This window comes from Ascidiella aspersa, chromosome 7 (genome assembly GCF_963924565.1).
Source record: "Ascidiella aspersa chromosome 7, kaAscAspe10.2, whole genome shotgun sequence".
In the NCBI taxonomy this organism is placed as follows: Eukaryota; Metazoa; Chordata; class Ascidiacea; order Phlebobranchia; family Ascidiidae; genus Ascidiella; species Ascidiella aspersa.
The window spans coordinates 7,335,880-7,353,891 of record NC_139453.1 but is presented as its reverse complement, the minus strand read 5'-3'; the positions used below and the strand labels follow the sequence as shown (position 1 = coordinate 7,353,891).

General features: G+C 37.0%; 1 pseudogene; it reads left to right on the top strand.

Moving 5' to 3' along the window:
• The first annotated feature begins 1,030 nt into the window (after positions 1-1,030).
• On the top strand, positions 1,031-15,194 carry LOC146137490 (long-chain-fatty-acid--CoA ligase 1-like; annotated as a pseudogene).
• Positions 15,195-18,012: the final 2,818 nt, after the last annotated feature.

The following is an 18,012-nucleotide window of genomic DNA, read 5'->3' as shown; positions in this document are numbered from 1 at the left end:
GCGGTCACTAAAGTCAATACCCTTTTCATAAGTAATAGACAAACAATTTTTAATTTTAAACTGCTAATTTCTTCTACGTAGAGGCTTGTCTGACAATGTGAAAATTCATCATCCTATAAAGCAGTGTTTCGCAACCCATAGGTCACGGCCAATAATTCTGTGGCTTTTTTCATTTGCTCTAGTTATACCAGACAATTTTGAGATTCAAGTTTTTGTATTTACATGTGTCAAAATGTTAAAACAGTCTTAAAAGTCGAATAATCGCCCAAAAACGACCTTCCTGACCCTATGCTGCGAATTCAAATTAAGTATTATCCTCGGCCAATTCTTCAGTCTAGATCAGGGGTTCTTAAACTGGGGTCCATGGACCCCCTGGGGGTCCGTGAAATAGTTTTAGGGGGTCCATGAAGGCCTAGTTAAAAACTAGTGTATACATAAAGTAATTATTTTTTTAAAGAAAACACTTTAATTAAAAATTGAACGGTTTTGGACTGAATGTATAGTTAGACTCCATTTAACTTTCACATTTTTCGGACCGAAATAACAGAGTCATGAAGTCTATTTGTTTTGTGACGTCAATTTATGACGTCATTTTGGAGCATTTCGTGTCTACCGGGGTCCATGCAAAGCAAAAAAAATGTTGGGGGTCCACGGTAAAAAAAAGTTTAAGAACCCCTGGACTCTAGATATTTCAAGTAGTAACTTACGCTGTAGTGTCAATAATATCAAGGTGGTAATTTCTTTTTACCGGTGCGGTTTATGGTATTACACTGCCGACTGATGTGCTTTTACGGTGGACTTGTCTACACTTAAGTAGATTAGATTTTTGTGGGTATAAACATGCAAGAATACGCTTTGCATAATGAAGGTTGTGGTATTAATTAGGCAACGCGTAATGGCGAAGTTCCTAATTTGATATTAATGACTTAATGTTTCGTGCAGCTATTAAATGCTTTGTATAGCGTGTAGGACAATCTATACTTTCGCACACAACTAGGCCTATATAATTTGTCTGTTGAGAAGCACAAGAATGAGTGACGAACAGACGATGTCTAGAGAAGATGGGTTTGACCCCAACTGCACTTACAAGGACATCGACCCAAGTGAGCTCTGCAAGAAACAGACTGTAGCCGTCGGGGTAAGCTATTTCGTTTATTTTGGATTTTACCGTTTTTGTCAGTTCGCTTAATGTGCAACTTACAGTTAGCATCAGTTGTGGAAGTAAACCGGAACGGCGTAAAAAAACATTAAAAATGTCCCCCTTTTTTTTTTTTTTTTTTAAGGATTTTGGTTGCATGTTTATTTACCAAACGATAACATCAAGTTTCCGAAGCTTTTTTAGATGTTTCGCTCTGACGTAACTTTTTGACTTAACCTGTAAACTTTTATGCGTTTCGGTAAGCGAATTATTCCTCTTTCATCCATTGTTCACCGGTTTTTATTTAGATAGAAACCAAAATTTGTGCTGCTCGTAAACTATTTGAGTCTAAACTGCATGTGGTTCTCAGCCATTGTTGGATCGGGGGCCAAAATTCTCACATTTCACAATAATAAAAACATGCATCACTAAATGTCAATGGAATTTTGATCCAAATAAAGTCCTAATGGTTTTAAGTTTTAACTACCGAATAATTAAAATATTACCAAAAAAATGGTGGTCTCTAGAACAAAAAGGTTGTATTGTGCGTAATCATCAACAAACAATGTATTTCAGCATTTAACATCAACAAACAATGTATTTCAGCATAGTAAATCATCATCAACAATGTATTTCAGCATTTAACCAAAACATATACTGTTTATTTAACTAACAACTTGCGGCATTGAAAAGCCCTAATTTACAGCTTAAAGTTTTAACATTACGTTCAATTTGACTTTTACGGTTTTAAATTTAGTTACGTGTTAGAGGTATATCTTTATTCAGTAACATTTTTCCAAGCCCATTACCTCATAAACGACACGAAATAAATACAGTGTGGATTTGCGGATCGGGGAATTACCGTGCTATAGAGAGGAGCTTTTAAATTCGTTTGTACCAGCTGGGTTTAAACTTTGATGTAACTAGTCAGTAAGGTGTCAAAAACACATTGCAAATCTTTCGGTTGCATATTACTGCAACTTTTACTGTAGTGGCGATTTAAAATGAAGAATAACAGACATTTTACATTATTTAAAATCCAAAGCAGTATGGCAACACGAGTATAGTTTTTTTTTCTTAAATTTGTTCCTTAATTAGTGTATGGTGGCCACATTAAAAATCATTTTTTGAAACGTCGTCAAGTTGATATTGGTTGCGCCTAATTTGGACCAAACCCATGAAGCTTGAAACGGCATGCTGTTTTCAAGACAGAATTATGGCAACTCTAAAACGCAACTGCATACACCTGAACATGAAACAATGGGAGTACCTTAACTACTGGGTTAAATGATATCGCGTTTTATTTCGGAATCCTATTAGGTTATAAGGTTTGTTTGTTGAAAACGTCGTTAAAACAGCTGCTGAATGATTCATGACTGCACCCGCTTTGCACAAAACAACACGATGTTGAAGTGACCGGGTTATTTGCCGGATGACGGCGAGTAACCCCGCAAAGAACCGCGGGTCAAAAAGTGGACTTTAGTCTGAGACCGATCAGTTTGACATAACACGAGTCCATCTGTCGTGTCATGAGTCGTAACGTTGCGCTCAGAATGCATTTTTTTTTTTTGCAAAAGATGCTAAACTGCTATCCGCTATCTGCAATGTAACAGTAAGTTTAACCAGACTTGCAGCTAAATCGGTAACTTAAAGGTTCCTTGCTTTGGTGCTTGTGAATAACTTTCATCACAGACACCGCAACAAGTTTTTGTCCTGTCCGATTGGAGAGTAACTTTACTATCAAACAGCAAATTGTTTATTTACAAAAAATTGCGATAAACAACCCATTTTTATTTTTATTTTGACTTTAAAAACATTTTATTTTAAGCCAAGTCATTTGGTCAAAAAACTTAAGTCAAGTCAAGTCATTGGCCGCATGTATAAGAAAGAGCTACTGTCAACAGTGGTTTTGTAAAAGTTACTTTCGGTATGAACTTTACATTCAGCATAAATGCTTGAAAAAATATTCTAAATATTGCACGTTCTAACTTTGTACAACCCATTTGCTACTCACAGGGCGATGAAACCGTCCGAGCCTGTGCGATGCTGATAAACGGTCACCCGATCGCCTACCTGGAACCAGAGACTAGAACGCTGTACGACGTTTTTAACAGGGGTCTCAGGAAATCTAGTAAGTTATCTGAAACTTTGTATATTGGATTATAACGGTTTGTTTTCAACTCGAAAATCAGGAATGCACTTTAGTATCCATCCTTTCACGAAATAATAATTTGCCTGATATTCTTTGAAGTGGGGTTGTGAACCGCTATTAAGTGTCTTCTGCTAAAAAAATTATTGTACAATTGTTTTCGTTGGCAAAGTGTTGGCATTTCACCAAATATGCGTTGTTACCTGCAAGACATACTTCATCCACTCGTTATCCTATGTTTAACCTTTTAAAACACTTTAAAGCTTGCAGTAGGAATAGGGATGATAATATCTGATCGGAGCCGATACCAGATGCCAAGTGGTAGTAGTTAGTATAGGTACCGATCACATACCAGATTAGAATAGGAATTTTGAGCTTAATTATTTGCGATTTAACGCAGCGATTTCAACCTTGAAACGTAAATTTATCAAAATCACAATGATAACCACTACGGGTAACACGCTAAAGCAATTTCAGCCCAACAGCCTGAACGAAAGACCTCAAGGAGTTTTACTTCATCGACCAGTTAGCACAATGATGAAGTATTTTCGTTTTATGATCGGATCACGAAACTTTTTTATGTGTAAATATGGGGCATCGATAGCGGAACAAATTGTGAAATGTCAGAACTTCAAAGTAGGACTTGAGTTGCGTTTAAGCTATCGGTTTTGTTTGTTTCCAGATGGAGGACCTTGTTTAGGATGGAAAGCATCACCCACTACTCCTTACCAATGGCTCACATATCAGCAGGTATTATTTGACTTGGAAATATGCATCCCATTGTATTAGCTTCTTGTCGCGCCACGAAATTTAGCCACCGTTTAATTTAGTTGGGTCGCCGACTGAAGTAGTTAACATGGTTAGATCGTTTAAAATCGGTCCAGAGAAAATTTTTTCAAAATTTCATATACTGTGGAAGCGATACAAAGACATGGTTCATAGGAATTAAATGTGTCTATTCTCTTCAGAGTGTAATTGTCTGAAGTAGTACTCACAGAATGTAGCAAGCATTATTGGCGAATAGTTGTTTCTCGACTCGCCTCTCTGAGCCTGTGTAGCTCTATTGGTAGAGTTTTGTAGCCTGTCTTTCTTGCATCGTTGATGGAGAGATTCGGTTAGTCTGCGATGGCTTTCGGTGTACTTACAATAAAGTTCTCATTTTTTTATAACCCTCAGGTTCTCGATCGCACCAAGAACTTCAGTTCCGGACTACTGCTAGAGGGCGCCAAAGCGGAGCCGAGACAGTTTATTGGGATTTTCTCTCAGAATCGCGTCGAATGGAAAGTGGCAGAACAGGCGTGTAACAATTACTCTATGGTGGTTGTCACGCTCTATGAAACACTGGGAGTTGAAGCAATGAAGCATATCATCACCCAATGTATGCGATAATATATATCATTTATTCCTGACCATTTTCGTTAGGCCGGCCATGTTTGTTCTGTTTCTATCTTGCTGGTCATATTGTCAAAAATGGCATTATTTCCTAAGAGAAAAAGTGCCGTTACTTAGATCCATATTTGAAGTCGCGAAAAAGTCCGTATAAAATTTTATACAAATTGTTGCATCCATAAAATTGTTCGTTTTTTCTGTTAGACACAATAATGGCACATTTACCACTACAAATACGTGACAAAGCAGGCAACAATAAATCTTACGTTTTAAGCTGTTAAACCAAGGGCGTCGCGAAAGTTTTAGTATCACAGACCGAAACGTTTGGGAAGCCCTGCTGTAGACCCAAGATGCTTACTTAAACTTACTTTCAACTTATACTACCAGGCGAACTGCATTACATCGTAGTGGACAATAACAAGAAAGCATCTTTGCTTCTGAATGGAGTGAAGGAAGGCGCTTTTTCATTCAAGCTAATCGTCATCGTTGAGGAATTGAACGACGAAAATAAAAAACTCGCCGAAGAGACTGGCACCAAGGTCATGACCTTCAAAGAGGTAGAAGAGGCTGGTGCCAAGGAACAAAAGGACTTCGTGGTGAGTTGAACTTTTTTCTGATTGTTTGCAGGAGTTTGGAAAAACGCACAATCCTACAATTATGTTAACTTTTTCTACCACCGCCTATATATACTTAAAGCAAGCTCTTTTAAAAAGACTTTAGTTTTTCTCAAGTTGTTTGTAAAGTCCCAAAGTTACATCACTTGCAAAAGAGGTCGTCGATAGTCTCTATCATTTGTCTTACAAAGTCAACAAGCCCTGTTAGAATGTCACTTTGAAACCATTAAGTTCTTCTCACGATAATGGGAAAAAAGCAAGTCCAGTCAATTGTTGAAAACATGTAGCCAGTCTCTATTATTTCCCTTCCCTGCCTTCCCAATTGAAGTGCAAGTCAAGTTGCTAAAAAAACAAAAATTAAACAAAAATGGCAAACGTGTTAGCTCTGAGCAATACTTTCGATTCAATAAGCACACAACCATTTTGCCAAAAATACCTAAAACAGTTAGCTAAAAATAAATTGTTTAAACGAAACCGCGCCCCGTTGAGTTTAAGTTGCGGTAAGAAATGGTTTTGGAACCCTAGCTTGGATAAGCATTATATATAAATTAAATACTGTACGCAAAGTCTTGCGAGCAATCTACCGCCATCGGCGGTCAACTTGCAAGCTCTCGGTGTTGTAATGACTTAAGTCAATGATTTTACTTAAGTACACTTAAGTCACTGTTTTCAAATGACTTGAGTTAAGTCATTTGACTTGACTTAAGTCTTTTGGACAAAGGACTTGGGTTTAACTAAATTGTTTTCATTAAGCAGTTATTTATAAAATTGCGTTATTTATCCGAATCTTTGCAAATAAAACAATTTGCTTGCTGTATGTTGCCTTTATGTTATTTTTTCTTGAATAATTGCTCATAATCGGAGGAGTTAGCCAGTTTTCATAATTCAAAGTTTTATTTTTGTTACAAGAGCTTGACATGAAGTTGACTGGCTTTCAGTATGACTTGACTTGGGCAACCGATGACTTGGAATGGGACTTGACTTGTTATTTATTAAAAAATACTTGACTTGGACTTAAGTTATTTTACGAATGACTTGACTGGGACTTAAGTCATTTTAAAATGACTTGTTTGCAACACTGGTAGCTTTTGTTCTGAATTTATGCTGATTTATAACTTTCGCAGCCCCCTAAGCCTGAGGACCTGCACACAATCTGCTACACTAGTGGAACAACTGGAATGCCTAAGGGTGTAATGATGACCCACGCCAACATGATAGCTAACCATGCTGGTGTCTATGCTGTTGGTTGTAAGGTTAGCTGACCAGGATTACCCAGTTTGGTTGAAGTGGTACTAACGGTAACACATAATACCTATGGTTTGAAACAACTATAAGATCTAACTCTGTCGGAATAAAACCTAGCTATGTCTGTATAAGACCTAGCCATGTTGAAATAAGACCTAGCTATGTCTGTATAAGACCTAGCTATGTATGTATAAGACCAAGATATGTGGGTATAAGACCTAGGTATATTGGAATAGGACCTAGCTATGTCTGTATAAGACCTAGCTATGTGGGTATAAGACCTAGGTATATTGGAATAAGACCTAGCTATGTCTGTATAAGACCTAGCTATATATGTATAAGACCTAGCTATGTATGTATAAGCCCTAGCTATGTATGTATAAGACCTAGCTATGTCGGTATAAGACCGAGCTATGTCGGAATAAAACTTAGCTATGTCTGTACAAGACTACTCTGTCCGAGTAAGACCTGAATGTCGAAATTTAAATTTAACTTTGGGGATCAAAATATGTATACTTCTGCTTGTATTGAAACACAATCATATATCGTAATTTGACTGAATATTATTAGACAATCACGACAATTGTCGTTTGTAATATTGTTTTTCACGAAGCGTTGATCATCTTTCTTAGAGCTTCCTGAAAATTGACAACACGGACGTTTACATTTCCTACTTGCCATTGGCCCACATTTTCGAGCAGATGATGTCCGTCGCAGTCTACTACGTGGGCGGCAGGTAATAAAACTAAATTTTGCATCCTAAGCTGTCACAGCACTGCATTAGATAGCTAAAGTTAAGTTCCTGTTTTCATATGACTGTTCTCGCAAATTAGTCATTATTGTTTATGCCATTATTTTGAAATGACTTCATAACTAACTTAAGTCCAAGTCAAGTACCAGTCCAAGTCATCAGTTGTCCAGTTAAGTTCCAGTTAAATCTATATTATACCAAGTTCACTTTAAGTTAAGTCATTGTTTTAAAAACCAGTGTTGTAATGACTTTAGTCTTTGGCTTGACTCCAAGTCACTGTTTTCAAATGACTTGACTTGACTTAAGTCTTTTGACCAAATTACTTGACTTAGACTTAAGTCATTTTGTCAAATAACTTGGAATTGAATTAAGTATTTTTCATTACACTTTATCTCTTGTTTTGCACATTTAGCACTTTAATTTCTGTGTACTGCGTTTGTGTTATTTTTTAGTTAAATTGTTGCTTACAGTCGGACGAGTTTACCTATTTTAATAATTTAACAGTTTACTTTTATGTCAATGACATGACTTGAAATTGACTTGCTCTCACATTGACTTGACTGGGGCTTGACTTGTTATTTTTGCAAAAGACTTGACTTGGACTTATGTTATTTTTCATATGACTTGACTTGAGTCATTTCAAAATGACTTGTTTACAACACTGTTAAAAACAAATCGTTATAACTGGTAAACTCGTTTTGGGGTAAAATTTGCTAAACTCGTCCGATTTTAAAATATAAATAAACTAATGTATAACAATAACGTAACAGATAGCAATCAAATTATTTTACGTGCAAAATCTTAGAAAAATCACCCAAAATTTAGAAATTTCACTATTCCATGTCGAGTCCTTGACTTAAGTGATTACAACTCTCTTGTTTCTTAACATTCTTTTTTTAATCTTGGGTAAATAAAATCTAAGTACAATTTGAAAATCCTATGGTTGTTATAGCGTCTAACTTAAAAAATGTTAAAAAAATCGCATCTATGACTAGTATTATATTGCTTCAGGTGCGGCTTCTTCCAGGGAGACGTTAAACTACTTCTCGATGACTTCGCAGAACTCCAACCAACAATAACGCCCATCGTACCTCGACTACTGAACAGGATCTACGATAAGGTAATCCAAGTCAATTTCAAAGTCATGTCATTGACATATAAGTGAACTGTAAAACTATTAAAATAGGTAAACTCGTCCAATTGTAAGCTACAATTCACCTAGAAAAAATTACACAAACGCAATATACAGCAATTAAAGTGTTTAATGAGCAAAACATGAGATAAAGTTTAATGAAAAACACTTAATGCGATCCAAAGTTATTTGACAAAATGACTTAAATCCAAGTCAAGTCATTTAAAAACTTTAGTCAGCCCTTTGGTTTAGGTCATTATAACACTGTTATTTGTAACCAAGAACCGAAGTGCATGTCCGAGCAAAAATAGGATTTTTCTTTAGCATAACTGAAATGTTTTACGTTTCAGGTCTGGGCTGGAGTGTCGACGTCATCAGTTAAAAAGTGGTTGCTGGAGATAGCAGTTTGGTCCAAGATGGCGCAGTTAGAAAAGGGAGTTGTGGCCAGCAATACAATTTAGGATTGGCTCATATTTAGGTGAGTTCATTGGCAATAACTTTTGTGACGTAAAAACAAATAGTAATACCTTTATCTCAAACTAATAAGTGCAGAATTTTACTAAATTATTAAACGCTTTAATTGGTTTGTTGTAACAAGTTCACAATTTGACTTTTCGGCAAAGAAGTATTTAAGTGAAGTATTGGAAAAAAGTTAACGCTTTAACTTTTAACGCATCTTAAATATAGCCTACTTTTGTGATGTAAAAATAAAAGTAACACTTTTTAACTAATAACTGCAGAATCTCACCCACTCAATAAAAGCTGTAATTGGCTCGTTGTAACAAGTTTACAATTGATTTTCCAGTAATAAAGTGTCTAATGGCCACAACCACTAATTGCTTTTAATTTCAACAAAGTGTTTTCAGCAAACACGTGTCTCTAGCGCCTTGTCCAGTGTCGTACAATTGTTTTTAAAACTATTAGCCTGCTCAAACGTTTAAACCGTTTTTCAAAAAGTTGACAATATGTTCTACTCTAATGCTAAAATGAACAATGTTGTTCTTATACTATAAAATATTTTGATGCAATCATTATTTATTTTCATTGTTGTAAACAAAGTCGCTCAAACATACTGTGAAAATAATTTCTATATTTTTCAGCAAAGTTTCAGCTCGGCTTGGCGGTCGTGTTAAGTATTGCTTAACAGGAGCTGCTCCCATCTCTCAGGATGTCATCAATTTCATACGAATTGCTTTGTCCATTCCCATTACTGAAGGTAAAAAGATGCCTAATAAAATTTCGATTTTTTTTCTTAACTTTTTTAAGGCGTCAAATCTATCTGCGAGCCAGATTCCTTCTTTAAAAGAGTCAAAGGTGCCTGACCGCCACTATTGCTCACCCTCAGTAATATCTCACTCACTCACTCACTCACTCACTCACTCACTCACTCACTCACTCACTCACTCACTCACTCACTCACTCACTCACTCACTCACTCACTCACTCACTCACTCACTCACTCACTCACTCACTCACTCACTCACTCACTCACTCACTCACTCACTCACTCACTCACTCACTCACTCACTCACTCACTCACTCACTCACTCACTCACTCACTCACTCACTCACTCACTCACTCACTCACTCACTCACTCACTCACTCACTCACTCACTCACTCACTCACTCATCCACCCACCCACTCACTCACTCACTCACTCACTCACTCACTCATCCACCCACCCACTCACTCACTCACTCACTCACTCACTCACTCACGAACCAAAACAACCACACACCTACTCACGAAAAATACACGACTAACATAATTAAAATCTAACACTCATTGCCTCGCTCTAACATATTACTTTTGGCGACTTGCGTGTAAAAACTTACACTTATTGATCTTGACCGTAGGATACGGCCAAACCGAGGGCCTGTGCACAGTCTCTATTCCAGGAGACTTTTTCACGGGCGGCGTTGGAACCCCGACCCTCAGCAATCTCATCAAGCTGGTCGACGTGCCCGAGAAAAACTACTTTGCCAAGGACGGCAAGGGCGAGATTTGCGTAAAAGGACCCAACATCTTCCAGGGATACTATAAGAACGAAGAGAAGACGAAGGAAGCGCTGGACGAAGACGGGTGGCATCATACGGGGGACGTGGGAATGTGGCTCCAGGTATGTGTAGTATTTGCTGGCAAGGTACGTAACACACCGCGACGTATAAGAACACAAGTAATGAACAACGCAGTACTGCAAGAGTCGCGCTCAAATACAGGCACAGCAAGACGTCATAAAGGTTGCACACAGGGACGTGTAGTCAGGGGAGGCCGTGAACATCTGGCAAAGCAATAGATATATCAGGCAAAAGTTATATCAGTTATATCCCTAGCGCAAATTTTACGTTTCTATACCTGAAGCGTGCTTTATTGTTTTCTTCTATTTCTGTTGCGTTATTCATATCAATCGTTCACGCGGCCAAAATCATATAAGGAAATCTTTGGCCTTAGTTTACAGATAAAGGCCTCCTAGTTGAATTATACCTAGCCTACTTATAAAATATAAACAAAGCGTCGGTATAGGCTTTAATCTTATACTTGGAATTATATTTCTCAGGATTTAAAAAGCCGGTCAAACCGAAATGCATAGTTAGATTTTACTTTTTTTCAGGGAGTCGAACCGGAACCGAACCGGAACTTTATGAACCGGTTTTGGGTCAATTTTATCCGAACCGTAACCGAACCTGAACCGGTTTTTATAAGATTTTAAGGAGTCGAACCGGAACTGAACCGAATAAAAAGTACTGAACCCTAACCTAACCCGAACCTGTTAACAAAAGCGATTCGCTCCAGCATGACGTCACAACTTCTATTTTACAGAGTCAAGTTACGCCATATTCGAAATTTTATGAAAAAAATATGAATATTGAATGAAAAAATCGTTGATATTAATTTTTTTAGATATTTCAATAATGAGTTGCTGTTTTTTTAAATAATGAGTTGCTGTTTTTTTTTAAGTCACGTAACTTAGATTAAATGACTTACAATTCAAACATTATTCTCTACATTTATCGACCGACATTTTGAGAGTTAACGCAAATTATATTGTATCTGAACCGGAACTTTATAACCCGGTTTTGAAATAGCGATGATCGAACCGGAGCTGAACCGGAACTTTTAAATAGCTCCGAACCAAAACCGGAACTGAACCGTATTCCGAAAAAATCCTTGAACCCGAACCGAACCTGAACCGGAAAAGTCAAACGGTTCGACTCCCTGCTTTTTTTTAATTTTGGATCCAGTTAAAAGAAACTAATTTGTGTTGTTATAAATATGGTAGATTACATTGGAGAATTACATTGGAGAATAATATTTGAGGTTTTTAGTCAAGTAGTTGGAATTGTAAAGCCTAGGGATGTCCGATAATATCGGATCGGAGTCGAAAGCTTATGAAGTAGTAGAATCGCTACTCGTCCGACACTATGATGGAATTGGTGCCGATCCAAATCCAATTTAATATATTTTTTTAACCGTGATTTGAGATCCAACACAGCCATTTTTGCCTTGATCAGTTATATTTGTAACAGTTATATATGTAACAACTATATGTAATCAACTTCTTAACGCGCAAGCCAATTTCGCCTCGTTAACTGAAAAACTTTTCTTTGAATGTTTCAATTTCATATTTTTCTGCTTGTTTGAGCATAGTAATGACGTCATTTGGTATCGGATCGGGTCGCGATACTTTTTGTCTAAAATATCGGGCACCGGTATCGGAATAAAATGTCAAGTATCAGACATCCTTATAAAGCCCATATAGAAAATTGGTAACTGTTACCCATATATGTTGAAAATGAATAAAGAGTTATTCGAAACGTTCAAAATGATACCTACTTCTGTATGGGCTTTGATATTCTTCTTACGTCTTACTACAACCTCCAACCATTATGTTCCAAAGTTACCCATATAGAAAATAGTAATACCCATATAGAAAATGGTAATACCCATATAGAAAATGGTAATACTCATATAGAAATGGATCAAGAACCTTTCGAATACCAAGATTTTGATATTGCTGCTACTTATAACTAACTATGTCATATTAATCTAACAGAACGGAACCCTTAAGATTATTGACCGCAAGAAGAACATCTTTAAACTGGCTCAGGGCGAGTACATTGCTCCTGAGAAAATTGAACAAATTATCGTCCAGTGCGCTGCAATTACACAGGTAAGCTATGGGTCATATATATTATACCAGGACTTGTCGAACGTGTGTTAAGGTTTGTGAATTCAGCTACATGTATTAAACACATAACTATTGCATCTATGTATGCTGTTTCCTTTTCGTCTTTCGTTGTGCATATGTTAAGCATATTGTAAAGAAACAAACATCTGGGTTACAAATCACTTTGAAGCAGATAGCTTTCCACTTTTCTGTGAAGAATCGTGGAAAAGTTTTATGAAATTAAAAAGGCTCCAGAATGAAAAGTATGGAAATCCCTGCAATAGAACATTAACAATATGACGGTCGTTTTCATCTGCCTGACAATCGTAACTCGTGTATTTTACTATACGTACACCATGTTCAATTATCCTAAAAGCTGTAATTTAGAGCACAGTGGTTCCACATCCTAATATAAACAAGTGAGGACAACCGCAAAAATATAACAAGAGTTAATTTATTCAGGTATTCTTGTACGGCGAGAGTTTAAAGGCCACTCTGGTTGCGGTGGTTGTTCCAGATGAAGAGACTCTTCCGGGATGGTGTTCCTCCAAAGGAGAGAACGGGAACTTCGAAGAGCTGTGTAGGAAGGAATCTGTGAAAGATCTCATCTACCAGGACTTGGTTGCTCATGCAAAACTACGCGGCCTTCAAAGCTTTGAAATTGTAAGTTACAGTGTTGTGAACGAGTCGTTTCAAAAGTCCAAATTAGAACGTTAGAAAACTGTATAGCAAGTCAAGTCATTATTAGAGCAAGTTTATATCAAGTTTTAAATTTTAACAAATCAATTTAATTTTAAGAGATCGTAAAAATAAAACATTTAAGTATTTAAATTCGTAAACTCGTCCGATAATAAAAGCAATAAATCTACTAAAACGCAACATATAGAAAGCAATTTACTCTTTAGTGGAACAAATAACCAAATTTTATTGAAAAACCCTAAACTTTAACCCAAGTTATTCGACTTCATGACTGATATCCAAGTAAAGTCATTTGTTCAAAAGACTGAAAATGGTTAAATAGGTCTTATGACCCACCTAAGGCATTTAATACCAAATAGAAATCAAAATTAGGATAGAAACGTAAATCATTACACAATGCCAACAGTAATGCTTTGGACAGTGTTCAATGGTTTCTCCACAAGAGGGGGCACCAAACTATCGTTCGGGAGCCAGCTGCAGCACGCAGAGTTAATTCTACCAGCCCGGCATATTTTTTACTTCATGAAGATGAAGTGCAGCTGAAATTTGTTCGGATACAATCCCATACTAAATTTTAACTTTTTTGACTGGTGGACAATTTATGATAGCTAACTACAGTTATGATAGCTAACTACGGAGCAGTTTGTATTTAATTCCTTTAACGATAATGAACTAAATAGAAATTTACACCAAAATTAATATCGGCCCCGCGGCCATTATTATCCGTTCCGCGATGATTAGGCCTTTTAGTGTTCTGGCTCCCTTTAAAGTTTAACAATTTGAAACCAGGTAGTCGAACCGTTTGACTATTCCGGTTCGGGTTCAAGGTTTTCTTCGGAATGCGGTTCAGTTTCGGTTCGACTAAATTTGTTTTCGAAAACGGTTTATAAAGTTCCAGTTCGGATACAATTGTTGCGTATAGACAAATGTGAAGAAAAATTATAGATTAACACCCGTATGTAATTCAATTTTCGGTAAGGATTAATAAACAAGTGTAGCGGTTTGCGCTCCATATTGTTACCGGGTTGAAACTCCGTTCATTCCATTGAAACAGTCTGCTGGATTGTGACGTCGTCACACCAGCCTGTGTGAATTCATCAAACTGCCAACATATTGCTATACTCGTAGTGAATTGCTTAGAATTTCCTGTTCTTCGTTGCGTGGCAAAACCGGGCTGTTATGAAATTTAATTAACGCCATCTGGTATAAAGTATATAAGGGATTTGATTTTATACCAAAAACGAACAATCTTACTGTTCACTTAGCTGGAATCAGATCGCCTACGTTACGGAGGTTAAGTATTGTACGTATATCGCAAGTACCTGTAAGTACTGTTTGTCGTTTGTTCGTTGGCAATTATTATTATTTTATTGTGGCTGCGCCCCACACAAGCAACTCTTTATTAAAACATCTAACGAATAAAAATCATCGTTTTATTCAATGAATATTCCTTTTTTCGTTAAATTTTGAACATAAAATAACTTGGCTGAGTAAACTACAAGTTGTGACGTCATGCTGGAGTGAACCGCTTTTCTTGAAAGTTTCGGGTTCGGTTAAGGTTAGGGTTCGATTTCTTTCAAAATATTCCGTTAAGTTAGGCTACGTTTCGGCTCCTTAAAATCTCAAGAAAAACGGTTCAGGTTCGGTTACCATTCGACAAAAATTGGCTCAAATCCGGTTCATAAAGTTCCGGTCAAAGTTCAGTTCGAACTGTTTCAAACATAACCAACCAAAGTAATGAGCTTAAAAACACATTGTTTTTTGTCTAGCCGAAGAAAATCCACCTTACGACTGAAGCTTTCACAATCGAAAACAACTTAATGACGCCCAGTTTAAAAACCAAACGTCCCCAGGTTCAGGCTCGTTACAAGGAAGAGATCGCCAAGATGTACGAAGGCCTTCAGTGAAAAGAAGGTTGCCGCCCCTAACGCTCAGGATAAATGTCTTGCTGCTGTTTGACAAGGTGACCTCTCCGCCGGGAAAGTCGGGCACTTTTTTTGTTGAAATCTCCCTAAGAAGCATTTTTGTCTTGGCGATAACAAGATTAACACAACGTATAATTATTGCAATTAATTTCTCCTTTTCCCCAATCGTTTGAATTTCACACCGCACAGTTTACGTTCGGTTTAAGACGAGCTTTGGCAACATTCAGGAATTGAAAGCTTTGCAAGGCCGATTTTTGTATGAATATTCCTATTGTCGGTTGTCTGTTTTTCGCGTTTAGTATCTATTTCAGTTGCATGTTTGTAAATATGTTTCATATCGACCTCAAGAGAACCACGTTTTTCTAATGCTATTTTGTCCTGATTTTTTAGTAAAGTATACGGACGTACGCTTTCTGTTATCATAGTAGGATTTATAAAATTTATATGTAAATTGTTTTAACGTATTTAACCCACGAAACGTTATATTACTCAGGAAGTTTAAAATCAAAACAGACTAAGTGCATTTTTGCCTCGTTAAACGATAACCTATTAGCATTATTACTTGTAATTTAGACGAACCTGTACTGCTGACATGTAATCTCTATCGTGCATACAAAACCATATCATATATGCGGTGCAGAAAATGCTTCGTTTTAATATTACAGTCTGTTGTTGCATGGGTACATGAAAAAGTATAGAGTACACAGCCTGATTGCATTGATGACCATACTACCGCACTTGTAATAGGCATTTTTCTAGGAGACCATTTTCCATTGATTTCGCGCGTTATGTTGTTGTACGCAGATCGGTAACTTCGTCAATGCAAATAAACCGAATTTATAACGTTACCATATTTCGTATGATACGTCAGCAGGCTGCCCGGCCGCCAAAGTGGGAAAAAAGTGGGACTTTGAGGGGAAGCGAGACCGTTATGGATGGTTAGGGAAATTTCCAAAAATTAAGCCCCAACACCGCCGACTTAGTTAGTAAATAATTCAAATTTATTTCGTTATACCTAATAAGCCTAAAAATAAACTTGAAAGTACAAAAAAGCGGACATTTCATTTACACAACTATACTGCTTGTTGATAGTCATTTCCATTGTTTATACACTTTGGCCTGGATTGCTGATGAACACTTGTAAGTTGGAAAATACCGTATGCACTTCTGAATCGTCGGTCAAAAAGCAAGGGCGAGATCACATTTGTTGAACACATTATGTGTGTGTATCTTTCGTTGCACCAGTCGACTATTGTGACTTAAAAAAAACATGAAACACCGCTTATGCGTTGCTCGCACAAAAGTATATGAGGACGGTAAAATACAGATCGCGGTTGAGCCGGAAGACATGTATGTACCGTTGGTAGAAGTTTGAATTCAAAACATGTACAGCTTATGGTTCCCTACATTATTTTAATGAAAAAGGGCCTCGGCTGTCCTTAATACAACACCCGGGTTCCTTCGTTAAGTTTACCGAAACATGTCGCCATAAAATGAGTTTTATAGCCTCGGGCAAGGCTATAAAGTAGCCTGCCATCAACTTTAAATCACCGCCACAGCCTATTTGATTTACGGTTTTTCAAGTCCCTTGATATTTAGAAAACCCCTAACGTTCAATGTGTTTTTTTTAATCTATGAGTCAAAGTTTGGGATGTGTTTTTTGAAGAATTAGTTTAAAAAACAATGAATAACGTAAATAAATGAAAAACTAAGGTCGGTAAATTTCATAAGTTATTTTTTTACTGGTGACAAGTAAATCAATATTTACTTAATTTGGCTATCAAGCCAACTTCGAAACAGTTAACGTAAAGTGCAATGAGGCTAACTACATCGCCTGTAGCGCCAATTAAGCGCAGGGCGAGACATGGCAACAGCATTTGGTTTGAAAACTTTCGCAGCTTGAGTTTCGCGATTGTCTGCAGACGAAAATTGTTGACATCTTACATAAAACAAACTACAATACACCCCTATTCGTCCGGGCTGTTTGTATAAACCACATACGTACGACATAGGTGTAAACGTTTTGCTGTGCGAAAGGGCTGAAAGGTGTAAATTTTGTTGGACAAGGAAGGCAATATGTCTCGTTAGAAAAGCTTGGTTAGGTTTTCTGTCGTTCTCAGCGACACTGGTGTACAGTGTCGGAAAAAATAAACTTTTTAAAGGACTTAAGTCCAAGTCAAGTGTTTTTAAATGAACAGCAAGTTAAGTCCTAATCAAGTCATCATTAGAGCAAGTCAATTCCAAGCCAAGTCCTTAAAAAAACTAAGCGCTAAAGTAATGGTAGACTCGTATGGGCGAAATATAGGTGTAAACGTTTTGCTGTGCGAAAAGGTGGAAAGGTGGAAGTTTGGTTGGACAAGGAAGGTCTTATGATTCGATTGAAAAGCTTGGCCAGTGTTTCTGCCGTTCTCCACGACACTGGTGTACAGTGTTGTAAACAAGTCACTTTTTAACAGACTAAGTCCCGGTCAAGTCATTTTCAAGTCATGTGTTTTGAAATGAACAGCATGTCAAGTTCTAGTCAAGTCATAATTAGAGTCAAGTCCGTGTTAAAAACCAAGCGTTATAACAAACCAAGCGTTATGGTAGTGGTAAACTCGTTCAATTATGAACCATAACTCAACTAAAGAATAACAAAAAACACGAAATTTACTAAGCTAATACTTTTACTGCACAAATTGAGGTAAATAACCCAGTTTAAAAAATGCTTTAATCTATTTTATTATATTCTTTAGGCCAGTGGTTCTCAACCTTTTTTCTTTCGTGGCCCATTTTCGTTGCACAAAAATTCTGTGGCCCA